Source organism: Hylobates moloch, unplaced genomic scaffold (genome assembly GCF_009828535.3).
Source record: "Hylobates moloch isolate HMO894 unplaced genomic scaffold, HMol_V3 SCAFFOLD_2, whole genome shotgun sequence".
Taxonomy (NCBI): domain Eukaryota; kingdom Metazoa; phylum Chordata; class Mammalia; order Primates; family Hylobatidae; genus Hylobates; species Hylobates moloch.
The window spans coordinates 23,491,648-23,513,233 of NW_026652277.1; the positions used below are offsets into that span (position 1 = coordinate 23,491,648).

The 21,586-nt window shown below is 37.4% G+C and overlaps 1 long non-coding RNA gene across 2 annotated transcripts in view; it reads right to left on the reverse strand.

Moving 5' to 3' along the window:
- Positions 1-1,710: 1,710 nt before the first annotated feature.
- LOC131382111 (uncharacterized) overlaps positions 1,711-21,586 on the reverse strand; it is a 54,428-nt gene continuing 34,552 nt past the window's right edge. Inside the window, exon 4 of one of the 2 annotated variants that reach the window (XR_009211283.1) lies at positions 1,711-2,013. This is a non-coding gene — a long non-coding RNA (uncharacterized LOC131382111). Of the gene's footprint in view, positions 2,014-8,289; positions 8,427-21,586 lie in introns of those variants that run through there. The other variant, XR_009211284.1, reaches the window with a different exon arrangement.

Here is a 21,586-nt window from a genome sequence, read left to right on the forward strand (position 1 = left end):
AAAAAATAGACATAAATGCTTATCTAATTTTAATAGTCTCCTGAAAAGAAAGCAAAGCAAAGAAAAAGGAAAATGTTCAGATTATTGCAGACATTCTTCAGTCGCCCAGATCTCTTAATGCCTATGCTATTACCTGTGACAAAAGTAATTGTGCTTTGATAAAACAATGTGCTCTTTATAATATATTGCAGATATTCACACCTCATTTTAACATGTTCAAAGGTGAGTTTTCAATCAGTAAAATGACTTACTTGCAGTGCAGATTTTATGGTTAATTTAGCTTGACATTTTAAAGTTTTAGATTTCTCTCCAAATTATTTCTCCTACAATACAAACTTTTTTTTGTAATAATGAAGTGATCTTGACTGATGTATGTCATGACTAAGGAAAGGCAATATAGACTAGATCCAAACGTCAGATGAAGTCAGATCTGATTAAAGCTCTTTTAGACTGTTTTATATAGGTCAAGTATCTCTTATCTGAGATGCTTGGGACCTAAAGTATTTCAGATTTTAGATTTTTTTTTTAAGTTAGAAATATTTGCATTATATACTTACAGTTGACCATCTCTAATCTGGAAAATCCAAAATCTGAAATGCTCTAGAGTGTTTCTTTTGGACATCATGTTGGTGCTCAAAAAGTTTTGGATTTTGGAGCTCTTCAGATTTCAGATTTTTGGATTAGGGATGATTCAACATGTACAATGTTATCCATAAAGGAGATATACTATACTGACTAAAGAAGAAACTGAAGAGCTAAAATATATTGTTTGATTATAACACTAAAAACTTACAGTGGAAATGCATTTAGTTTGATGGGAGACATTGAAGATTTTCTTTTAATTGGGTTATTTTCTAGTTTCTTTGGTTTGTTTTTCTTTTTTAGATTTCTGGATCTTTACAAATACAATTGAATAGGAGAGAACATTTAATGTTTTGGATTGAAAATGTTTTTTGTTTACCATGACTTTAGAAAGCTTTTATTCAAATAACAGGTAAATACAGGATTTAACCTGATTTATTGGGCTTTCTAAATTTTGCCAGTTATGAGAATGAGAATTTGCAGTATTATTTGTCACTAGTGCTCGATGAATGAGAGTTTCTGATATCATATTTATATCATTTTTCATAAACCCACAGAAAACTCAGTGGACTTTTCCTGTGTGGTTTTAAGAGCTATAGGTCAGCGTTTGGGTTCATTAGCCTCTCTACCACAGAAAGGGCTGCATGCTGACATGACTTGGTTGCAGTTGCTATTGCTTAAAAAAATGCACACCAGTAAAATTTGTTACATTCTTTTGGTTTTCTTTGGTTGATTTTCTGAGTGCTTATTCTCTTAATGTTGCCCGTTTTAAATCGCCATCTAGCAGGCAGATTTAAGATGATCTCAGATTCAAGTGATGCGGTTTAATCTAATTAAGACATAAAGCAGAATAACTTGGAGTGCAATAGCGAAGGCTCCCAGAGGAGTCCCAAAAAAGCTTAACAGCACAAAAGTCATGGGTTCAGCTTATAACTATAATTGCTACTTGGTTTTTGCTTGAAGAAAACATGTAATTCAAATGTACAGAAAAAAGATTTGTATCCACGTTTTCATGTCACCTTTTCTATGGTTGAGAGTAATCTTTATCTTCTCTTCCTACAATGAATACTTTTTTTTTTTTTGATTGTAGTAATGGATGTAAACATTACAAACTGAGGTCATGCCGACTGGTCAGGAGGCAACCATTTATTTATGAAAGCCTGTCCTAGATTATTAGTACATCCTCCCCAGCCCCCCATATCTTCATAGGTTTAGTGCCAACAACATAAACAATCCACAAAGTATATTTTAGGGTCAGTGGAGCCTTTAAAACATTCTGTTACACTGCTTAAGGCATGAGATTGATATTGGCATTCCTTCTTCAAATCGCTCCATTGTCATGTGAAGATTTCTGAAGGTCATTCATCTTCACCTCATCATTTCTAGAGAATAACTGTAGCTTGTCCACTTCCTCAGCTGTTCATCCATAGCCTGCCAAGCAAATTATAAAAATAATAGCTGACATTCATTATTCTGACTACCAAGCACTGTTTTAACATATTTTTCATGTATTATCTTAGTTAATTTTTACAATAACCTGTTATCCCGATTTAATAGACAGGATAAATGAGCCCAAAGAAGTTAAAAAACTTTTCATGTGTCATATAACTTTTAAGTAGCAGAAGTTAGCTATGTCTTATTCAAGTTCAAGCTTTTAACTCTTTAATGGGTACACCTGTTAGTCTTCAAGAGCAGACCTGTTTTAAAAAAACTTTAACACAGGAAATGTTTGGAGGTAGTATTGGTAGCAGGAAGAAAAGTACCTGAGAGAAGAGCAGGGCTATGGAAAACCGCTAGGTTAATCTGAGAGGAATCCAGAGAAAGGGCTGCATGCTGTCATGACTTGGTTCTAGTTTCTATTGCTTAAAAAATGTACACCAGTAAAATTTGTTACATTCTTTCCATTTTTTTGGTTGCTTTTCTGAGTGCTTATCCTCTTAATGTTGCCTGTTTTAAATTACCATTTAGCAGGCAGATAATGAGAGAAAGCAGATGAACGATTTGAAAGTAACATTTAGGAAGGTCTGGTGGTGTGCAGCACAGGACTGCAACAGTGGCTGTTCTGGAGAAGAATCCTGACATCACTGGTATTCTCAAGTTGTGGTATCTTGAATTCTTTATATAGTTCAAATGACATAAAAACACAAACACTTCGTTCTCCTCTTTAACACACACACACACACACACACACGCACACACACACACACACGTACTGTTATTACTGTAAGAAAACACATGCGAGAATAGAAATTTATTGCCTCAATTATAACTTTAGTTTAATGGAAAAAGTATAAGGAAAGTGTTACTGTTAATTGAAAAGAGATACTAAAGAGAAAGCGTAGTTGATTTGTTTAAAGGAACTAGGGCTGTTTAAATCGTCCTTTGGACTTCAGTGCAGAGTATTTATTGACTATGTGATCATTAATTCAAAGCTGTAGCTCATGCTGAATACTGTGCAGTGTTTCAGCTCCCAAATGTTAATAGATAGGTTAACAGAATAGGAGAGTTAAAACAGATATAGCTCATGGTTTGCCCTGAAAACTGGAGGATTTTCTAATTAAATACTAGATGATCAGTGAACTTTGCTCAGCTTACTAAATCATGAATTTTTCCATCTTAGTGACGTGGCTAAAATTGGAAATGCCAAATATGTCTGAACAAGAGCATGATTCATGAACTTGGACCTGAACTTACTTTCCATCTTCTTTATATAAAAAAGCATTATAAGTAGATTAACTAGAAATTATGCTAAAAGAAAGGTTAATTTCTTTTATGCTAAAAGAAAGGCTAATTTCTTTTAGCAAGGCTGTGTTTCTAAGTTGGAAAACATTTCCTTCCTTCATGAAAAGTGATGTTGATCTTTATAAACTATAATGAAATTAATTATTTATTTAACATTAGAGTAAAAATCACGTGGTCCTCATTGGTGGGAATGAGTGGGATTGCTGAAGATACTTGTGAACCAGGGAGTGCCAATGATATCACATGTTGCTGGATTTCATTTGAAATCACTTTGGGGGAATTTGACCAGTGGGCCTGATCTATAGTTGGGCATCTCCAATTAAAAATGGCTCAGACTGAATCTATCATTACCCATTCCCCACTGAATCTGCTCTTCGCCCAGGCTTTTCTCAGTGAATGATGCTCATCGTTCACACCAGACACTTGAGAACTATTCTTGACTTCCCTGGCACCACCCATAATTTTTCATTCACCATGTCCTGTCTATTTTCCTCCCGATTTTCTCAAGTTTGTCCATTTCTCCCTGTTCCTTCTGTGACTCCTTTAGTTCTGCCAACCAGTATTGTTCCTTGCGTGATGGTAACAGCTACCAGTGGGTTTCCCCCGCTCCATTATTGCTCTCCTCCAGTGTGTTCTCCACACATACCCAGAGTGTTCTTTCTAAAGTGAAATCCATGCAATCCCTAATAAAACCCAACCATGCCAGCACGGCTAACAGGCTGAGGTTTTCATTATCCTGCTTAGCTGAGTCTCTCACCCTTCCCTCTGCTGGTTGCACTATTTTCTGTTGTTTTCTTTTTTCAACTTTTTGGCCTTCACCCAAGATGTTATTGGAGAGCCTTCACCCTCTTCAGCCTTTAATTCTAAGCTTAAGCTTCTCTTCTTTTTTGAAGCTTAAGTTCTCTTGCTTATATGTTTTTACAGAAATCTGAATTTCATAGAATTTTGTTTTTAAAAATAATTTGTACTTAAAATCCTTTTTTGTTACTTCTTGTTGTACAATTTTTCTGTTCCATTAGGCTCTAAGTGACACGAATGAAGTGACTGTCTTGCTCACCATCGTATGCCAAGAGCTTCTCATGGTTTCTCATGGTGCTTGGTCCATAGAGGACATTTAGCAAGTATTAATGAATGAATGTTGAGGAGGTGTGCTGTTTTGTTTTTCCTTCTTGGTTGAGCACAGTATCTTTTATGTCATTTTGCCGAATGCCTTCTCAAGGCAGTAGGAGAAAAGAGTATTTAGTAAAAGTAAGTAGTAGAGAGCAGAGGGCCCAGTGCTCTGTGACAGAAAGCAAGGCAGCAATACAGTATGAAATTCCTGAGGCAGAGAGGGCTTTGTTTTAAACAACGTTCAGTTTGTTGTTCTGTCCATCAATTTGCTAGCAATTTCCAAGGGAACAGAGCTATAGTTTTCCATGGCAATTGAGTGTAGAAACCAATAAACTTTAGGGAATTCTTTCTAATATCTAACTTATATTTCTCTGCTTTAATATAAACTCATTTCTGATTTTTCTTAGGTGAAATCAAGAGCTCAATACACTTACATCATTATCAAGTTTTCCCCGTTTCCCTCCACTATCCAATATCTCCTCTTTCATATAACCCTTGCTTTCTAATATTTTAATTATTTTTCTTACTAGTATTTGAAGCTTTTTGAGTATGCCATCCTTTGTCATTAACTGGGATAATAAAAATCAGTTTAGTACTGAATTTAACGAAAGGACTACTGCTCTTTAAAGGCTCATTATTGTGTTCTTTTAAAATATATCTCCAGCAGCTCCCCAACATGATATATTGTAAAAGACTTCGTAATTAACAATTTAAATACATTGCTCTTAGTTTGAAAGGTTTTGTTGTTGTTGTTGTTGTTGTTGTTTTGAGACGGAGTCTTGCTCTGTCGCCCAGGCTGGAGTGCAATGGTGCGATCTTGGCTCACTGCAACCTCAGTTTCCCAGGTTCAAGTAATTCTCTTGCCTCAGCCTCCTGAGTAGTTGGAATTACAGGCGCCCACCACCATGTCCAGCTAATTTTTGTATTTTAGTAGAGATGGGGTTTCGCCATGTTGGTCAGGCTGGTCTCGAGCTCCTGACCTTAGGTGATCCGCCCACCTCGGCCTCCCAAAGTGCTGGGATTACAGGCATGACTCACTGCGCCTGGCCTGAAAGGTTTTGATAGAAAAATTGCCAGACATTTATTTTCTCTAATAAAATACTACTGTGCTTAACTTAAAACCACTGTGTATGATTTTTGGGGATGTTAATGTGTGTAACTATTTCAGTATTTTGTCTATATTGTTACTTTTATTAAAGAAACTCTAAAGAAATAAATATGCATTTTGCAAAGTGGATGAAATTTTGCTTCTGAAATTAATAACTTTTATCGATGAACTGAAAGGAATGGTTCTTAACATATAGTATGATGCTTACCCTAAACTTTTTTGTTAATAGGTAAACTTGGTTATGGCTAATGTAGGAAGCTTTTTTTTTTGTTTTTTGAGACAGAGTCTAACTCTGTCGCCCAGGCTAGAGTGCAGTGGTGTGATCTCTGCTCACCGTAACCTCCGCCTCCTGGGTTCAAGCGATTCTCCTGCCTCAGCCTCCTGAGTAGCTGGGACTACAGATGCATGCCACCATGCCCAGCTAATTTTTGTATTTTTAGTAGAGACGGGGTTTTGCCTTGTTGACCAGGCTGGTCTCGAACTCCTGACCCCCAGATGATCCACCCGCCTCAGCCTCCCAAAGTGCTGGAATTACAATTGTGAGCCACTGCGCCTGGCCTGTAGGAGGCTTTTAGAGCTTGCATTATTTCATGCATTTAAAAATATAGTAGGTAAATGAATGTGTGGGAGGATGCGGAAATGCTCTCAAATGAACAGGTTAGAAATCAAGATGATGCTGGCGCATGAAGGCATGTTCTTTAACCACTTATTCTTGCATTGATGAAAAGTGCCCTACTTTAGGGGAATGAAAGGGAAACAACGTGGGACCAGGATGTTTGAAATTATTGTATATCAGCCGGGTGCTGTGGCTCACGCCTGTAATCCCAGCACTTTGGGAGGCTGAGACAAGCAGATCACGAGGTCAGGAGATCGAGACCATCCTGGCTAACACAGTGAAACCCTGTCTGTACTAAAAATACAAAAAACAGCCAGGTGTGGTGGCGGGTGCCTGTAGTCCCAGCTAGTCAGGAGGCTGAGGGAGGAGAATGGCGTGAACCTGGGAGGCGGAGCTTGCAGTGAGCCGAGATCATGCCACTGCACTCCAGCCTGGGTGATAGAGTGAGACTCCATCTCAAAAAAAAATAAAATAAAGAAATTATTGTATATCAAAATATTACTTGCCTATGCTATTATTACCTGTGTAAGTCAATAACAATCTGCTATGGGAGCACCATAACAGATACTTGCAGAGATGCTCAAGGGAACAAACTTTGCCTACTAAAGGGAAACAAAATGAATTTCTTTACATTTATTTATATTAGAGACAGAATCTTACTTTGTTGCCTATGCTGGAGTGCCATGGCATGATCTTGGCTCATTGCAACCTCTGCTCCCCGACACCCACCCAGGTTCAAGTGATTCTTGTGTCTCAGCCTCCCAAGTAGCAGGGTCTACAGGTGTGCTCTACCACACCTGGCTAATTTTTGTATTTTTAGTAGAGATGAGGTTTCACGATGTTGACCAGGCTGGTTTTGAACTCCTGACCTCAAGTGACCCGCTTGCCTCCCAAAGTGCTGGGATTACAGGCATGGGCTACTGTGCCTGGCCTAATTTCTTTATATTTAAAAGCTGATTTCAATTAAATACATAATTATCACTTATAATGTCTAGAGTTAAACTGTGTAATGTGAGGAATGCTATTTTTGATTTTAAGACTAAAGATAATAAAATCTCAAGGAAATATATTTTGAAATACAATAATATGAAGTAAGGCAGCTTAAGCAATTCTATGGTTTTTACCTTCCAGTTTTTATCAGAAATATCCCTTGTTGCTTTATTTTGAAAAATGGCAATAACAATAGCAATAATTTATATAATTCTTGTAATTTATAGATTACTTTTACACATAGAAATAAATAGAGCTAGTCCTTTCATCTTGATATTTCCTCTGAAACTAAATTTTGAAAATCTTTTTTCTTTTATAATATTGCTTTTTTTCCCTCCTGATTGTGAAATTAATATAAACTTTTTGGGAGAAAATGTAGCATATAGAACTTACAGGAAAAATAGTTCTACTCACCCATGGCGACAACCGTTAATGTTTTAGCATGTGTCCTTTTGCTTTTTATAATGTAAAATACATTTTTTTCATAGTTGAGATATGCCATAATGTTTTATTTTACTTTTTCATTTAATATAATTTAAACATTTTTCATGTAATTAAAAATCTTCATAAACATTGTTCTTAATATTTACATGATAAAGTTATGCCATAATTTATATAATATGTCTACCTATTTCATATACCTTAAATTTTCTTGTAATACAGCTTAAGAGAGCAAGCAAACAAAAACCAGTATATGGCCAGGTGCCGTGGCTCACTCCTATAATCCCAGCACTTTGGGAGGCCGAGGCATATGGATCTCTTGAGGTCAGGAATTCGAGACCAGCCTGGCCAACATGGTGAAACCCCCGTCTCTACTAAAAATACAAAAATTAGCTGGGCATGGTGGTATGCACCTGTAGTGCCAGCTACTCAGGAGACTGAGGCAGGAGAATGGCTTGAACCTGGGAGGCAGAGCTTGCAGTGAGCCAAGATCATGCCACTGCATTCCAGCCTGGGTGACACAGAGAGACTCCGCCTCAAAAAAACAAACAGAAAAACCAACCAACCAAACAAATCCCAAACAAACAGTATACTTTCAAGATAAGACTTTGGGAGGGGGGATAAGATATATTAAAACAATAATAGTTATTTGTATGAGTAGAGATGTTTATTTCCTGTTTGAGTTCCAAAATCGTTACTCCTTCCCCATTGTACCCAATTAAAAAAAAAAAATTTAACCCACTGTTTTCCCGGTTACTTTTCTATGTAGCTCTCTCCAAATTAAGGACTCAGCTTATTATGAGAATACTTCTTCTCTTGTTTGCTGTTGACCAATACCTATTGAGTAAAAAGATATTTCAAAGAACTTACGATATGATATCTAGCAAAGAAAACATCGTCAAAATATTGATGTAGAAAATTGTGGCAGCTTTGTATAAGGAACTGGGTTAAACTAAGGACAGTTTTTTCACCTGTTCTACTTTGTACCTGGTACAGCTGCACCTTGACTCATAAATGGGAATTCTAGCTCTCCAGTAAAAATTTGAGAAAGAGTTCATGCATCGCCTGTTAGTCGTAAACTAAATTACCATTTTCAAGACTCTTCTTGCAAAGCATGCAATGCATGGATGATAGGGCAGCCTCTGGCTACATTGCTTATGTCTTTTCCTTTCTGTTTTTCTGTTGTTTTGAAACTGGTGTTGCTTTAATGGGATGCCAGAGGAAGGTATAGATGCCAGAGATAGGTATAAAAAATGGAAATAGTACGTATCTGCCTGCACACACATCAAAGGTTGTTTATGTGAATGTGAATACTTAGAAATATAAACATGAATGTATATTACATGTTTAAATTGATGCTTTTGGTAATTCTAACTATAATCTTTAGAGGTAGCCATAAGTCTTGGTAAGACTGTGCTGTTGAAGTGTAATGTGGCATTCCTACTGGAGCAGAACTAGGGTAATGCCTTGTGTAATTGAAATTAATCAACCTTGTCTTTGGACTTTATATATTAAATCAAAATAAAGATGTAGGAAAGGAAAATGCCATTAGTCACAGTGACAGAATTATAGCTCCTGTCTACAGACTTATTCTTCCAGTCACCATGGCAATGAAATCCCATTTTTCTAGTGATTAAGAAGTACCAACAATGTATTTGGAAAAAACAGGTGACAGTTTGCGGCAACAGACATTTTAAATGAAAATGGATTCTTTTAAAGTTGAAAAGCCATTTCTTGAAGAAAAATGGGATTTAGTATCTAAATACCTTGATTGATTTTTTTTCTCATTGTGAAAAGTAGTTTGGTTACTTTTTTCAACCGCTCTATTGAAACTACTTGCATGTGAGGGATCAATAATCTCCACACAGACATCTGTATAGGCCTCCTTTATGTAAGGTGCAGTACTAAGGGAGAGTGACATTACATAGAGGTGTAATTCACAGTCCCTGCCCTGAGGGGCTTTACACAGAGAAATAAAACATAAGGAGTGATACACTTAAAAGTGATTTGTAAACTTTGACATAATATGAAAATATAGTGGGTTAAAATTTACTAACAATAAATTAATAAGTGCCACATAAAATGAAGATGAAAGTGTAAATGGAATTCAAAACTGTTAGACCATGAATTTTAGCTGTAAGAAAGATGTCTTAAAAGGGGTAGTAATTGGGCTGGAATTCTAATGATTATATTTAAGAATTTGATAATTTGAGAATGAGAAGATCCTTTAGATATAAAAAATAGAAAGAACAAATGCTTGGAGTTATATTTTAGTGACATTAATCAGATAATTTTTAATGGGATTATAGCATAGTGGTGAAAAGCATAACTTTAAAGACATATTACCTGTGTTTAAATCTTGGTGCCAACACTGCTATCATTATTATTGTTAATAACATTTATGTTGAGGTGTTATACAGTATTTGGCCAAAAAGGCAATAGCAATTATAATTGCATTATTTTATTATAAACTTAATAATGTAACAATGATAGTGATTACTGATCTTTTTAAAGAACTTATTCAGCAGTGCAGGCACTGTTCCAAGTGTTTTACATATTTTAGTCTCAAAATAATTATATGAAGTACATGCTGTTATTTATTCCCATTTTACAGATGATATACTGAGGTACAGATAGAATAATTAACTTACAGAAGGTCAAACAGCTAGTAAAATGGTCATAGAGCCCACAGGTTGACTAGGGCAATATTGGGATTCAGTTTTAATATAAAAATGCATATAGGCAGTGGAAAAGACTGTATGGATGAATACTGTATGGTAATGGAAAACCATTTTGATTTCTGCATAGAAGTGTAATATGGTCAAAACAGTGTTTTAGGAATATGAAGCCATAAAATATGAAGTGTAGATGGACCAAGGCACAAACGGGAGACCAAGCCAGTACATTTGTTCAGCTGTGAAATGATGAGTCTGAGATTGGGTGGGAGCAAGAAGAATGGAAAGGCAGGTCTGGAACTCAACTGGGCTCTGTTAATTGGTAAGGGAGAAGAAGGCATCAATGATGATTTATAGATGTCTCCTTAGGTTAATGGGGATATCACTAACAGATGGTCAGTGTGTTCTCATATTTTACAAACTTCCTAATGCTTAACATTTCCCACCATCCTTCGTTTGAAATTCTCTTTCCTTTTCCATGTTGGTGACCACTGTTAAATTTTGGTTCTTGTCTTAATTCCTCCTTCACAGTTCTTTTCTGGAGTGTACAGTCTTTGAAGTCTCAATCTGGGACTAATTTCTCTTTCCTTTACATGCCCACTTCATCATAAACTGCATATGCTGTCCCATTACCTTTAATCTGGAGGCAGCATAACCTCATTGAGGGAGACCACGCTGGGCCCGAATTCCGACTACACCATGCTTAGTTGTGGAATAACAATGTCTTTGATATTGGTTTACTCGTTTATAAATGGAAACAGCCTACCTAATGGAGTTACTATGAGCACTAAAAGTCTGCGGAAAGATAGAACACAGTAGTCCCCTGACAAGTTTCATTTGCTCCTTTTGTTCCTTTTCTTCCTATCCAGGTATTTCTTTTTAGTTCAAGTTGCTTTCCTGATGGGGACTCTTCCTACATTAAGAGAAGTAGTCATGATTTTCTTTTGCTTACCAGATGTTAAACTGTACATGATCATCTTTCATAGATGAATAGCACAGTAATTGTCTTTGTTTTAAGCATGGAATGAGTTAATACTCTAAAAATATAAGATAGGAACTACAAAGAGATGTAATAATAAACTGGTTTTATGTGAAATTACATTTCAGACTGAGGGTGAAAGTTTATCTTCGCATTGGATTCTTAAGTGCAGCATGAAGACAAGTTGTGGGAACATGATATATGAAATATAAAATCTTCCAAACCCCTTACATATCTAGAAATTTTATTTGTACAGATGTTACAAATGATATAATGATCTTTTATGTAGCAATTAGGCTAGGAATTTCATTTGATTGAACAGATGCTATTGTGAAAAGTACTTATCTCGGCAAAATACTGACTCATACGGAATGATATAAACCACCTTTTTCTGTAGATAGATGAGCCTAGATAAAATTGTTAAGGGGAACTTGTCAGTGTGGTCAAGTTAGTTAAGTTCTTGTTAGGGGATTAGAAGTGACCCAGAGAAGACTTTTCCCTGATTCAGTTAACCCTCTTAGATTCCAGTTATCTCAAAGATAAAATATTAAAAATAATCACAGAATATAGATTAGAAAGAGGTTTAGGTATGATCTAGAACAACCACCTTGTTTTACAGAGGAAGAAACTCAGACCTAAAGATTTAAAAGAACTTGCCAAGATGCCTATAATGATAGTGGCAAGTGAGAGGTCAACTTAGGTCTTTTAATACCTGGTATTTTCACTGTTTTGCCACAAAAGCTCCATGCATGTTAACATTATGTCAACCAATCACTGGTCTAGAAATGAGGCTTCTGTGAAATTGGAAAAATGTAAGTAATAAGACATGGAACTAAAACTTGTTCAATCATTATCCCTGATTGCTTTTTCTACTCTTATTTTTTTAAAAATAAATTAAAAAACCCTTTGAGATCACAAAAATTCAGTTACCTCTCAAATATTCATGTGACATGGCTGCGTTAGGAGCCTGTACCACGTTGGCACCCTGTGCACTTTCATTCTGCTGAAGGACGTGTACCTGATTTGAGAAGATGCCTTAAAGGTCGCTTATGGCTAGGCTATTTGCAACTGTACGTATTCACCCAAGGTGAATTTGATTTGAAGAAAATTTATTTAACTGTCCATACATTTTCTGAATGAAATAAATCTTACCATTTAACTATTGATCAAGTTTAATTTTGCAAAGTATCAGACATATAGCACCAGAAGGCTACTTTAAAGCAATATGGTAAACTCTTTTGCTCTTCTCTCTAGGTTAAATTTGTACTCAAACACACACACGCATGCGCGCGCGCGCGCGCGCACACACACACACACACACACACACACACACACACAACTATGCTTAAAATGTTAATATCCACATGTATTTTCTCCACGTGGCTACTTTAGGAAAGGTTTCAGGTTCATGTGGAGGAGGTGAGATTAGCATTGATGAGCAGATGATGTGGGAACTAGGTATGCTCTGTTCTAAACGCCATTTGTGACTTCTGGACTGCCACTTGAAATCTTCTGTAAAATATTCATTTTACTTAACTTACTAAGGGTGCAAGAGCAGAATGGAATTGAAACATTCTAAACTCAAAGCAAGTTTTGTTGGAGTATATAACAGATGTAGTATTCATATATAGATGAGATTGTCAGAAAGCATCAATATTATGAAATTACTAAGCATTTTAATGAGAGGAATTTATTTGTTGTTGCTATTTTCATTTTTCTATCAGCTTCTCACTTTTCTTCTGGCTTAGGGGAAAACTAGAAAAGGGAAAGAGGTTTTTAAAAAGAGTCTAGTGCATAATAATGATTGCTAGAATGAATGAATGAGCAGTTTCTCATTTGGGAGATGGTGTAGTTGTGAGGAGGGAAGGGGTTTCCGTAAGGATTCTCTAGGTAGTCTGTCCAACTACAGATATTCACCCTCTTTCCCATTCAGAGACACTCCACTTAGGGGAGAGCCATGGCTTTAGAGCAGCAGTTGAAATAAATCTGGAAAACACCCAAACCACAAGGCCTGTGAGCTTTGCACCAAATTTTCAACTTCAGTTGGGTCTGGGTTTGTTTTAGCAATGGGGCATTTTTTGGGTTTTGTGATTTAAGTTTTATTTTTAAATTCATTTGGAATATAAGATGAAGTTATCCTTGAAATATTTGAGTTTAAATATTACAAGGGTACTATTTTATGGGCAAAATAATTTTTCATTATTGCTAAGCTCAGAATTTTTGATAAATTACAAAAGTCATATTCATATTGTCCCCAGTGGCAGAGATCTTCCATCAAGTAAACTTTCATTGAGAAAAGACATTTTCCCACCCAAAAAGGATACTTATTTTAAAAAATAGTTCAACTGCCAGCTTTCACTTCATAGAAGACAGCATTTTCCTTGCCCAGTGACTCCAATTCGTCCCTGACAGGTGAGATTTTGTTAGCCTTGTATTTGCATTAGTGCAATTCTGCGAAAGCACTTAGCACAGTGCCTGATGCATGGTAGAAGCTCAATAAATGCTAATTTTCTCTTTTTCCTTTTTTTTTTTTTTGGGAGAGATATCTAGAGACATACAGAAGTCTTTTAAAAGAATTAATATATTTATTGGTTTGAAAACCCTGTCAAAAATCTAGAAAAATCTCTTTGCTGGGCAGTGTGTCTTATTTTTAAGCATATTGATCAAAACATAGTAACAGTTAAGCTTATTAAAGGAATTTCTTTAAATTCAGCTCAATTTAACCAAAATTTACTTACTATCTACTATATGCAAGGCACTTGTGTAAACATTGTTGGAGACAGAAAGATGAGTACAACATCGTTCCTGTGTTTAAGGAGTTGATAATCCAGGGTTGGTGAAGATGAGGGGGCATATATTAAATATATTACACATGAACAGATATATATGTATATGTATATACACACATACATATATATATAAACATATGCCTATATGTACATAGCACCTTGTTGCTATTATGTGAACGCAGACCACGGGAAACTGCTCAATAGCGTTCCCAGCCTTGTGACCTGGGGTAAGTGATTTAAACCCCCTTCAGCCTCAATGTCTTTGGCAAATGAAATGAACAATAATAATAGTAATAATGTTACTCTACCTTCCTCATAGGATTGCTTTGAGAATCAAATTGAGTACTGAGGCAAAAGGCACATTTAATTATGATAGCGATTAAGAAATACAATACATAGTCTTTTCTGGCTGTGGTGACATAAAATTATCTATACCACAACTTGTTGGTGGGATTCATCAGGGTTTTTGCTTCCTTTGTTCTTTAAACAATTCTTTTTTTGTTTTTTTAGACGGAGTCTCACTCTGTCGCTTAGGCTGGAGTGCAGTGGTTTGATCTTGGCTCAATGCAAGCTCCGCCTCCTGGGTTGATGTCATTCTCCTGCCTCAGCCTCCCGAGTAGCTGGGACTACAGGCACCCCCCACCATGCCCACCTAATTTTTTGTATTTTTAGTAGAGACGGGGTTTCACCATGTTAGCCAGGATGGTCTCAATCTCCTGACCTCGTGATCTGCCCGCCTCGGCCTCCCAAAGTGCTGGGATTACAGGCGTGAGCCACCACGCCCGGCCTAAACTTTTAAAAATCCTGTAAACAGAAATACTTTATTTTTCTAACGTTGCTATTATTTGACATTGGTCAAAAAGTGGATTTTAGAGTGATTCTAGGTGGAAAAAAACACCTAGATTTTTTGAGTAAAAATTAGATTAAAGTAAATGTTTGAGTTTTTGAACTATGGTATGATAGTTAATTTTGTGTGTCAACTTGGCTGGGCTATATGGTACCCAAATATTTGGTTAAACATTTTTCTGGATGTGTCTATTATGATGCTTCTGGATGAGATAAACAGTTAATTCCATAGACTGAGTAAAGCAGGTGGCCTTCCCCAATGTGGGTGGGCCTGAATCGAACAAAAATGTAGGGTAAGGGAAAATTTGCTCTCCCTGCCTCTCTTCAAGCCAGGGTATAGGTCTTCTCCTGCCTTTCAACTCAGACTTGGACTGGAGCTTATACCTTTGGCTTTCCTTGTTCTCAGGTCTTAGGACTCAGGTTGGAATTATACTTCCAACTCTCCTGGGTCTCTACCTTGCTGGCTGAAGATCTTGGAACATTTCAGCCTCCATAATCATGTGCACAAATTCCTTATCATAAATCTCCTTACATCATCATATTGGCTCTGTTTCTCAGGAGAATCCTGCATAATACAGATTTTGGTACCAAGAGTGGTTCTAGAGGAACAGAATCCTTAGTTTGAGTTTTCTGAATTGGTTATGGGGTTTCTGGAATTGGCTTTCTCATTTGATTAGATTTAAAGAGCTAAATGACTCAATTTCCAGTAGGAAAGAGAAGACACAAGTTACATGAAGAAGCAGCCCAAAAGCTTATGATCTCAACTCCTGCTGCCTTGACTTCTTTCTCCCAGTCTGTGCCTATGGCCTCACAGAAAGTTTGCTATGATCAGTTGAGAGAGGAGGAAAGACCCGGGCCAGCTTTACAGATGTTTCCACAGGCACCACGTGAAAGTGGACAGCAATAACACTATAGTCGTTTTCTGGGATACCCCTGAAGGTTAGTGGTGAAGGGAAACTCGCCTAGTGGGCAGAGTTCAAGCTGTGCACCTGGTTGTAAACTTTGCTTGGAAGGAGAGATGACCAGACATGCGATTATGTACTGATTCATGGGTTGATCCAGTGATTTTTCTGGACAGTCAGGGACTTGGAAGGAACTGATTTGAACATTGGTGACAAGGAAATTTGGAGAAGAGGTATATGCCTGAATGGGCAAAAAACATGAAGATGTTTGTGCTGTATGTGAATGCTCACCAAAGGGTGACCTCAGCAGAAGAGGATTTTAATTATCAAATAGATAGGGTGACAATTTTTGCAGATACCAGTGAGCCTCTTGCCCCAGCCACACCTGTTCTCACCCAGTTGGCTCATAAAGTAGCCACTGTGATAGGGATGGAGGTTATACATAGGCTCAGCAATGTGGACTTCCACTCACAAAGGATGATCTGGCTACAGCCACTGCTGAGTGCCCAACCTGACAGCAGCAGAGACCAGCACTTAGTCCCTGACATGGCGCCATTCGCCAGGGTGATCAGCCAGCTACCTGGTGGCAGATTGATCTCACTGGACCTCTTCCATCATAGAAGGGGCAGCATTTTTTTCTTACTGGAATAGACACTGTAGATATTGATTTGCCTTCCCTATATGTAATGTTTTTGCTAAACTACCATCCATGGACTTATAGAATGTCTTATCTACCCTAGCAGCATACACACAGCATTGCTTCTGATCAGAACTCACTTTATAGCAAAAGAAGTGGGGCAAAAGTCCCATGCTCATGGAATTCATTGGCCTTACAACGTTCCCCAACATTCTGAAGCTGCTGGCTTGAAAGATGGTGGAAAGGCCTTTTGAAGCCTCAGTTACAGTGCCACTTCAGGTGGCAATACCTTGCAAGGCTGAGGCAAGGTTCTCTAAACAACTGTATATCCTCTGAATCAGTGTTAAATATACGGTGCTATTTCTCTCATAGCCAGAATTTATGGGTCTAGGAATCAAGGGTAAAAATGGAAGTGGCACCACTCACTATTACCCTTAGTGACCAACTAGCAAAATTTTTGCTTCCTGTTCCCATGACCTTATGCTCTGCTGGTCTAGAGGTCTTAGTTCCCAAACGAAGAATGCTTCTATCGGGAGACACAACAATGATTCCATTGAAATGAAAGTTAAGATTGCTCCCTGGCCACTTTGGATTCCTCATACCTCTGAATCAACAGGCAAAGAAGGGAGTTACTGTGCTGGCAGGGGTGACTGACCCTGACTAGCAAGGGGAAATTAGACTGCATTCTACCACAAAGATAAGGAGGAGAGTGTATGGCATATAGGGGATCTCCTAGGGTGTCTCTTAGTCTACCATGTCCTGTGATTAATGTCAATGGAAAACCACAACAACCCAATCCAGACAGGACTGCTAACAGCCTAGATGCTCCAGGAATGAAGGTTTAAGTCACTCTACCAGGTAAAGAAACATAGGCAGCTGATGTGATTGCTGGAGACAAAGGGAATACAGAATGAGTGGTGGAAGAAGGTAGTTATCGATAGCATCTATGACCATATGACCAGCTACAAAAACAAGAATTATTGTTATCCTGAGTATTTCCTCTTTATTTTGTTATGAATATGTTTGTGTGTGTATGTGTGTGTGTAAATATATTAAGCAAAAATCTGTTTTCTTCCCTGATTCCCTTATTATGTAACATAAGATGTATCACTTTCATATCGTAGTATTAAGTACTATTAATTTTACATCATAGTATTTAAATTATGGGATATCAAGAAAAAGATAGAAACATAACTCAAGGACTTTACATCCTCTTCTGGAGAAAGGATTAATGTGTTTTTGGGGTTATGCGGAATTGTTGTATCATGTTAGGCAGAGTTATAACCTTGTTATTGTCTTTAATTGGAGATTAAGTATGGTCTAAGAGGATGTATATGGGTTAACAAGGGTGAACTTGTGATGGTTAATGTTATGTGTCAACCTGACTGATTTACAGAGTGCCCAGATACTTGGTTAAATATTATTGTGGGTGTGTTTGTGAAGCTGCTTCTGGATGTGATTAACATTTAAATTGGTATACTCAGTAAAGTAGATTGCCCACCCCAATACGGGAAAACCTCTTCCAAGCCACTGAAAGGCCTGAATAGAACAAAAAGGTAGAATAAGGGAGAATTTGCTTTCTCTACCATCAAGCTGGGGCACAGACTTCTACCTTCAGGATCAGACTTGTACTGGAACTCATACCATCGGCTCTCTTCGTTCTCAGTTCTTAAGACTTGAACCGAAACTATACCATTGGCTCTTTTGGTTCTCCAGCTTGCCAGTTGTAGATCTTGGGACTTGAACTTCTCATCCTCCATAATCATGTAAACTAATTCTTTACCTTCCCCCTCTCCCCATACGTGTGTGTGTGTGTGTGTGTGTGTGTGTGTGTGTGTATCTCCTATTTGTTCAATTTCTCTGGAAAACTCTAATACATATGGTTAGTAAGTTTACCTCCCCCCCAGATGTTTATGCCTTAAAGCCTTTATGTTGTTTGGATGATACTAATTCGCTATAATATATCTTTGAAACAATTCATAATGAGACTATTGTTATCTTATTTTATAGCAAATCTATGAAGCTGACATTTTTAGAAAAGTGAACAGACCCGGAAACTTTAAATTTGTTGCCCCAGGACAAAGAGCTCATCATACCAGCATGGGGCCTAGAATCTAGGTCTTCAAACTCTTAAGCTATTACTCTTTCCACTATAACATACCCCCAGTACTACTGGTTGCCCATCTCCTCTACAAAAAAAGTGGGTTTTGATTCCTACCTTTCATTTACTTAGTCATTGTAGCCCTTAAGTGCTTCAGTATCCTCCATATGTTAAGATTTCTCTCATTAAATTAGAGCATTTGAAGCAAGTGGGGGTGAATTTGCAAAGTATAATAATATAGATTATTTATAAGTAAGTATAACTTTAAAATTATCTCAAGTACGTAGTTACCCAATTTCCTTGCTAACAAAACCTTTTGTTGATAGAGGAAAGTAGGAATGTTATTTGGCCTGTTTCAATGAATATGTAAGATTTTAGTATAATTGATGTTTTAAAAATACCTAAAAACAGTTCATCTAGAAAGCTTAAGTAGGTCATGAATATTTAATAACTTTTTCTTTTTAGTAAGTCCTTTCTTTAATAGGTGCAAAGGTGAAGTTAAAACCTATCTTAATCAAAGTGTGCTGTGTTCGGTCTTATTGACATGGAATTATGATTATTTACTGTATTACACTGACACATAAAAACATTTTTGTTGTTTATTTTGTCTCTCCATTTAAATTTCAGAATTGATTTTGGCTGTAGCGAATAAGACGATTCCCTCCCCACCCACCCCAAGCATCTAACTGTGTTGGGCTAAGGTGGACAGCAGGTAGTCCATTAATACATTAATTATGCAAAGAACTACATTTATGTTCCGGGGAATATGAATATATTAGAGACATGAGGTATGAAGATCACATGAATCTTGGCTTCAAGTTACTTATAGTCTATTAGGAGGTGATGCATATAAGGAATTACAATGTGGGATGTTCATCATGTTCTATAACAGAGGTCCAAATAGAGTGCTGTAAGAATTTAGAGAAGAGTCGTTACTTTTGTCTGTGGAGCCTCAGAGAAACCTTCCTAGAGGAGCTGGTATTTGAGCTGGGCTTTTAAAGGCCAGGCTAGATTTGAACAAAAGAAGACATTCCTGGACAGTGTCTACCATGTATCTAAGTTAAAGTTGATAAAATATCTAGTCCTTATTACAATGTCTGGCACCTAGTGGATTTACATTAAGTATATGCTGAATAAGTCCATGAACCACAGAGTTAATTGTATGCCACTAGCTGACTGTCTCCCTTATATGAGGGATGTCAGAAAAGCAATCAGAAAATTTTTGGCCAGGAGCTGGCTTGAGCAGTGCTTCTTCTTATCAAGGACTTTAACTGCAGTTTGCTTACATTCGTCTTCCCATCAACATTAACCATCATGGTTTGTCCCTGAAAAATGGTGCAGCTGCTTGGTGGCTATTTCACCCACCCCTCATTAATCAGCTGTTCACCGGAGAGCTGGACTGATGTCTGACAAACTTGATCCCCTGCAGGGCATGAGAGGAGGAGTAGTCTGGCAGCTGGGAGGTACTAGTGCTTTGGCTTGGCTTTACTGTATGGCATGGGTGGAGATAGATGGATGCTTATTTTCATGCCATTTATGAAAATAGGAAGATGCTGATTCTTTTTGTGTGGGATACTTCTGAAATGCTGTGTCAGTGGAGGCAAGCAGAGTATAGAGCTGAGTACAATGCCGCTCTGGATTCCTTGTCTTCACTGCTGCTAGTTGAATGGGTGGCTGGAACAGAGGAGTTCATCAACACAACTGCCCTGATAACCAGTGAAGATTTCAGCCTCCTTCTAGGATCAAGATATATTCTGGACACACTTGTTAGTAAAATAAATCTTTACCATAGTTGAATATATGCATATTTATTGATAAAAAGTTTGAGAGTCTAAAAAAAGGAAATATTAATTCTATTGAATACTCATAATTCTGAATAAGCTAGATGAAGAATAAAAGATTTCAAATTACCCTGGCTAAGGACTAGAGAATAATAGTAGTTATAATCATAGCAATACATTTATATAGGTATGTGTAGAAAGTAAAATATTCTCATATATTATCTTGACTGTGGGACAATACGGGTTTTTCTCAGGTCTTTTCAACTCTTTTAGCAGTTGACTCTGTTGACTATACCTCCTTCTGTGAACTTTCTTTCCCTTGACTTTTATGACAGTAAGCTCTCTTGACTCTCTTCTTTCTCTTAGCTCTCTCCCTTCTTGACCCGTTTCTTGCCTTTGCTGGCTAAAAGCATCCTTTGATGTTTTTCTTGGATCTTGTCTCTTACGTTTCTGTATTCTTCCTCTTGGTGTCATCTGTTCTGATGAATCTCAAATCTTTACTTTAGGTTTTGATCTTTTGAGTGGAAGACACATGTTTTTAACTACCTGGTGGTTATCCCATGTAGAATGCCTTAGTTTTACTTCCCATCTAGCATGTTCAAGACTGACTTCATCTGCTAAATATGCTCCTCCTCTATCTATTTACTGTTTTTTCAGTGTTAACTTCCTCCAGGTCTTCCTTTCCTATGATTCTTACATTCATTGGTTTTAAAGCCCTTGCATTGTACCTAAGCAATATTACATGTTCCCTAATTCAGGCCTAAGTGACTGTCTGTAGGCTTGTCTAATAGTTTGAGCTGGTCTTAATTGCTGTTTTGCTACATGAAAGCATTAACTGGCTTCTTTCACGTTTCCTTACCTGACATTCAAGCCTTCCATGATGGGCTTGTTTCCACATTTTCAATCCTCCCTCCCTCCCTTCCTTTTTTTTTTCAGTCTTGCTCTGTCACCCAGGCTGAAGTGCAGTGGTTCGATCTCTGCTTACTGCAAACTCCCCCTCCTGGGTTCAAGCCATTCTCCTGCTTCACTCAGCTTCCTGAGTAGCTCATATTACAGAATCACGCCCGGCTAATTTTTGTATTTTTGGTAGAGGCGGCGTTTTACCATGTTGGCCAGGCTGGTCTTGAATTCCTGACCTCAGTTGATCCGCCCGCCTTGGCCTCCCAAAGTGCTGGGATTACAGGCATGAGCCACCACACCTGGCCTCGAGCTTATCTTTCTTTACTTCCTTTTTCTATGTTCCAGCTGATCTGAAACACTTTTCATTTCTTAAATACACAAACATCA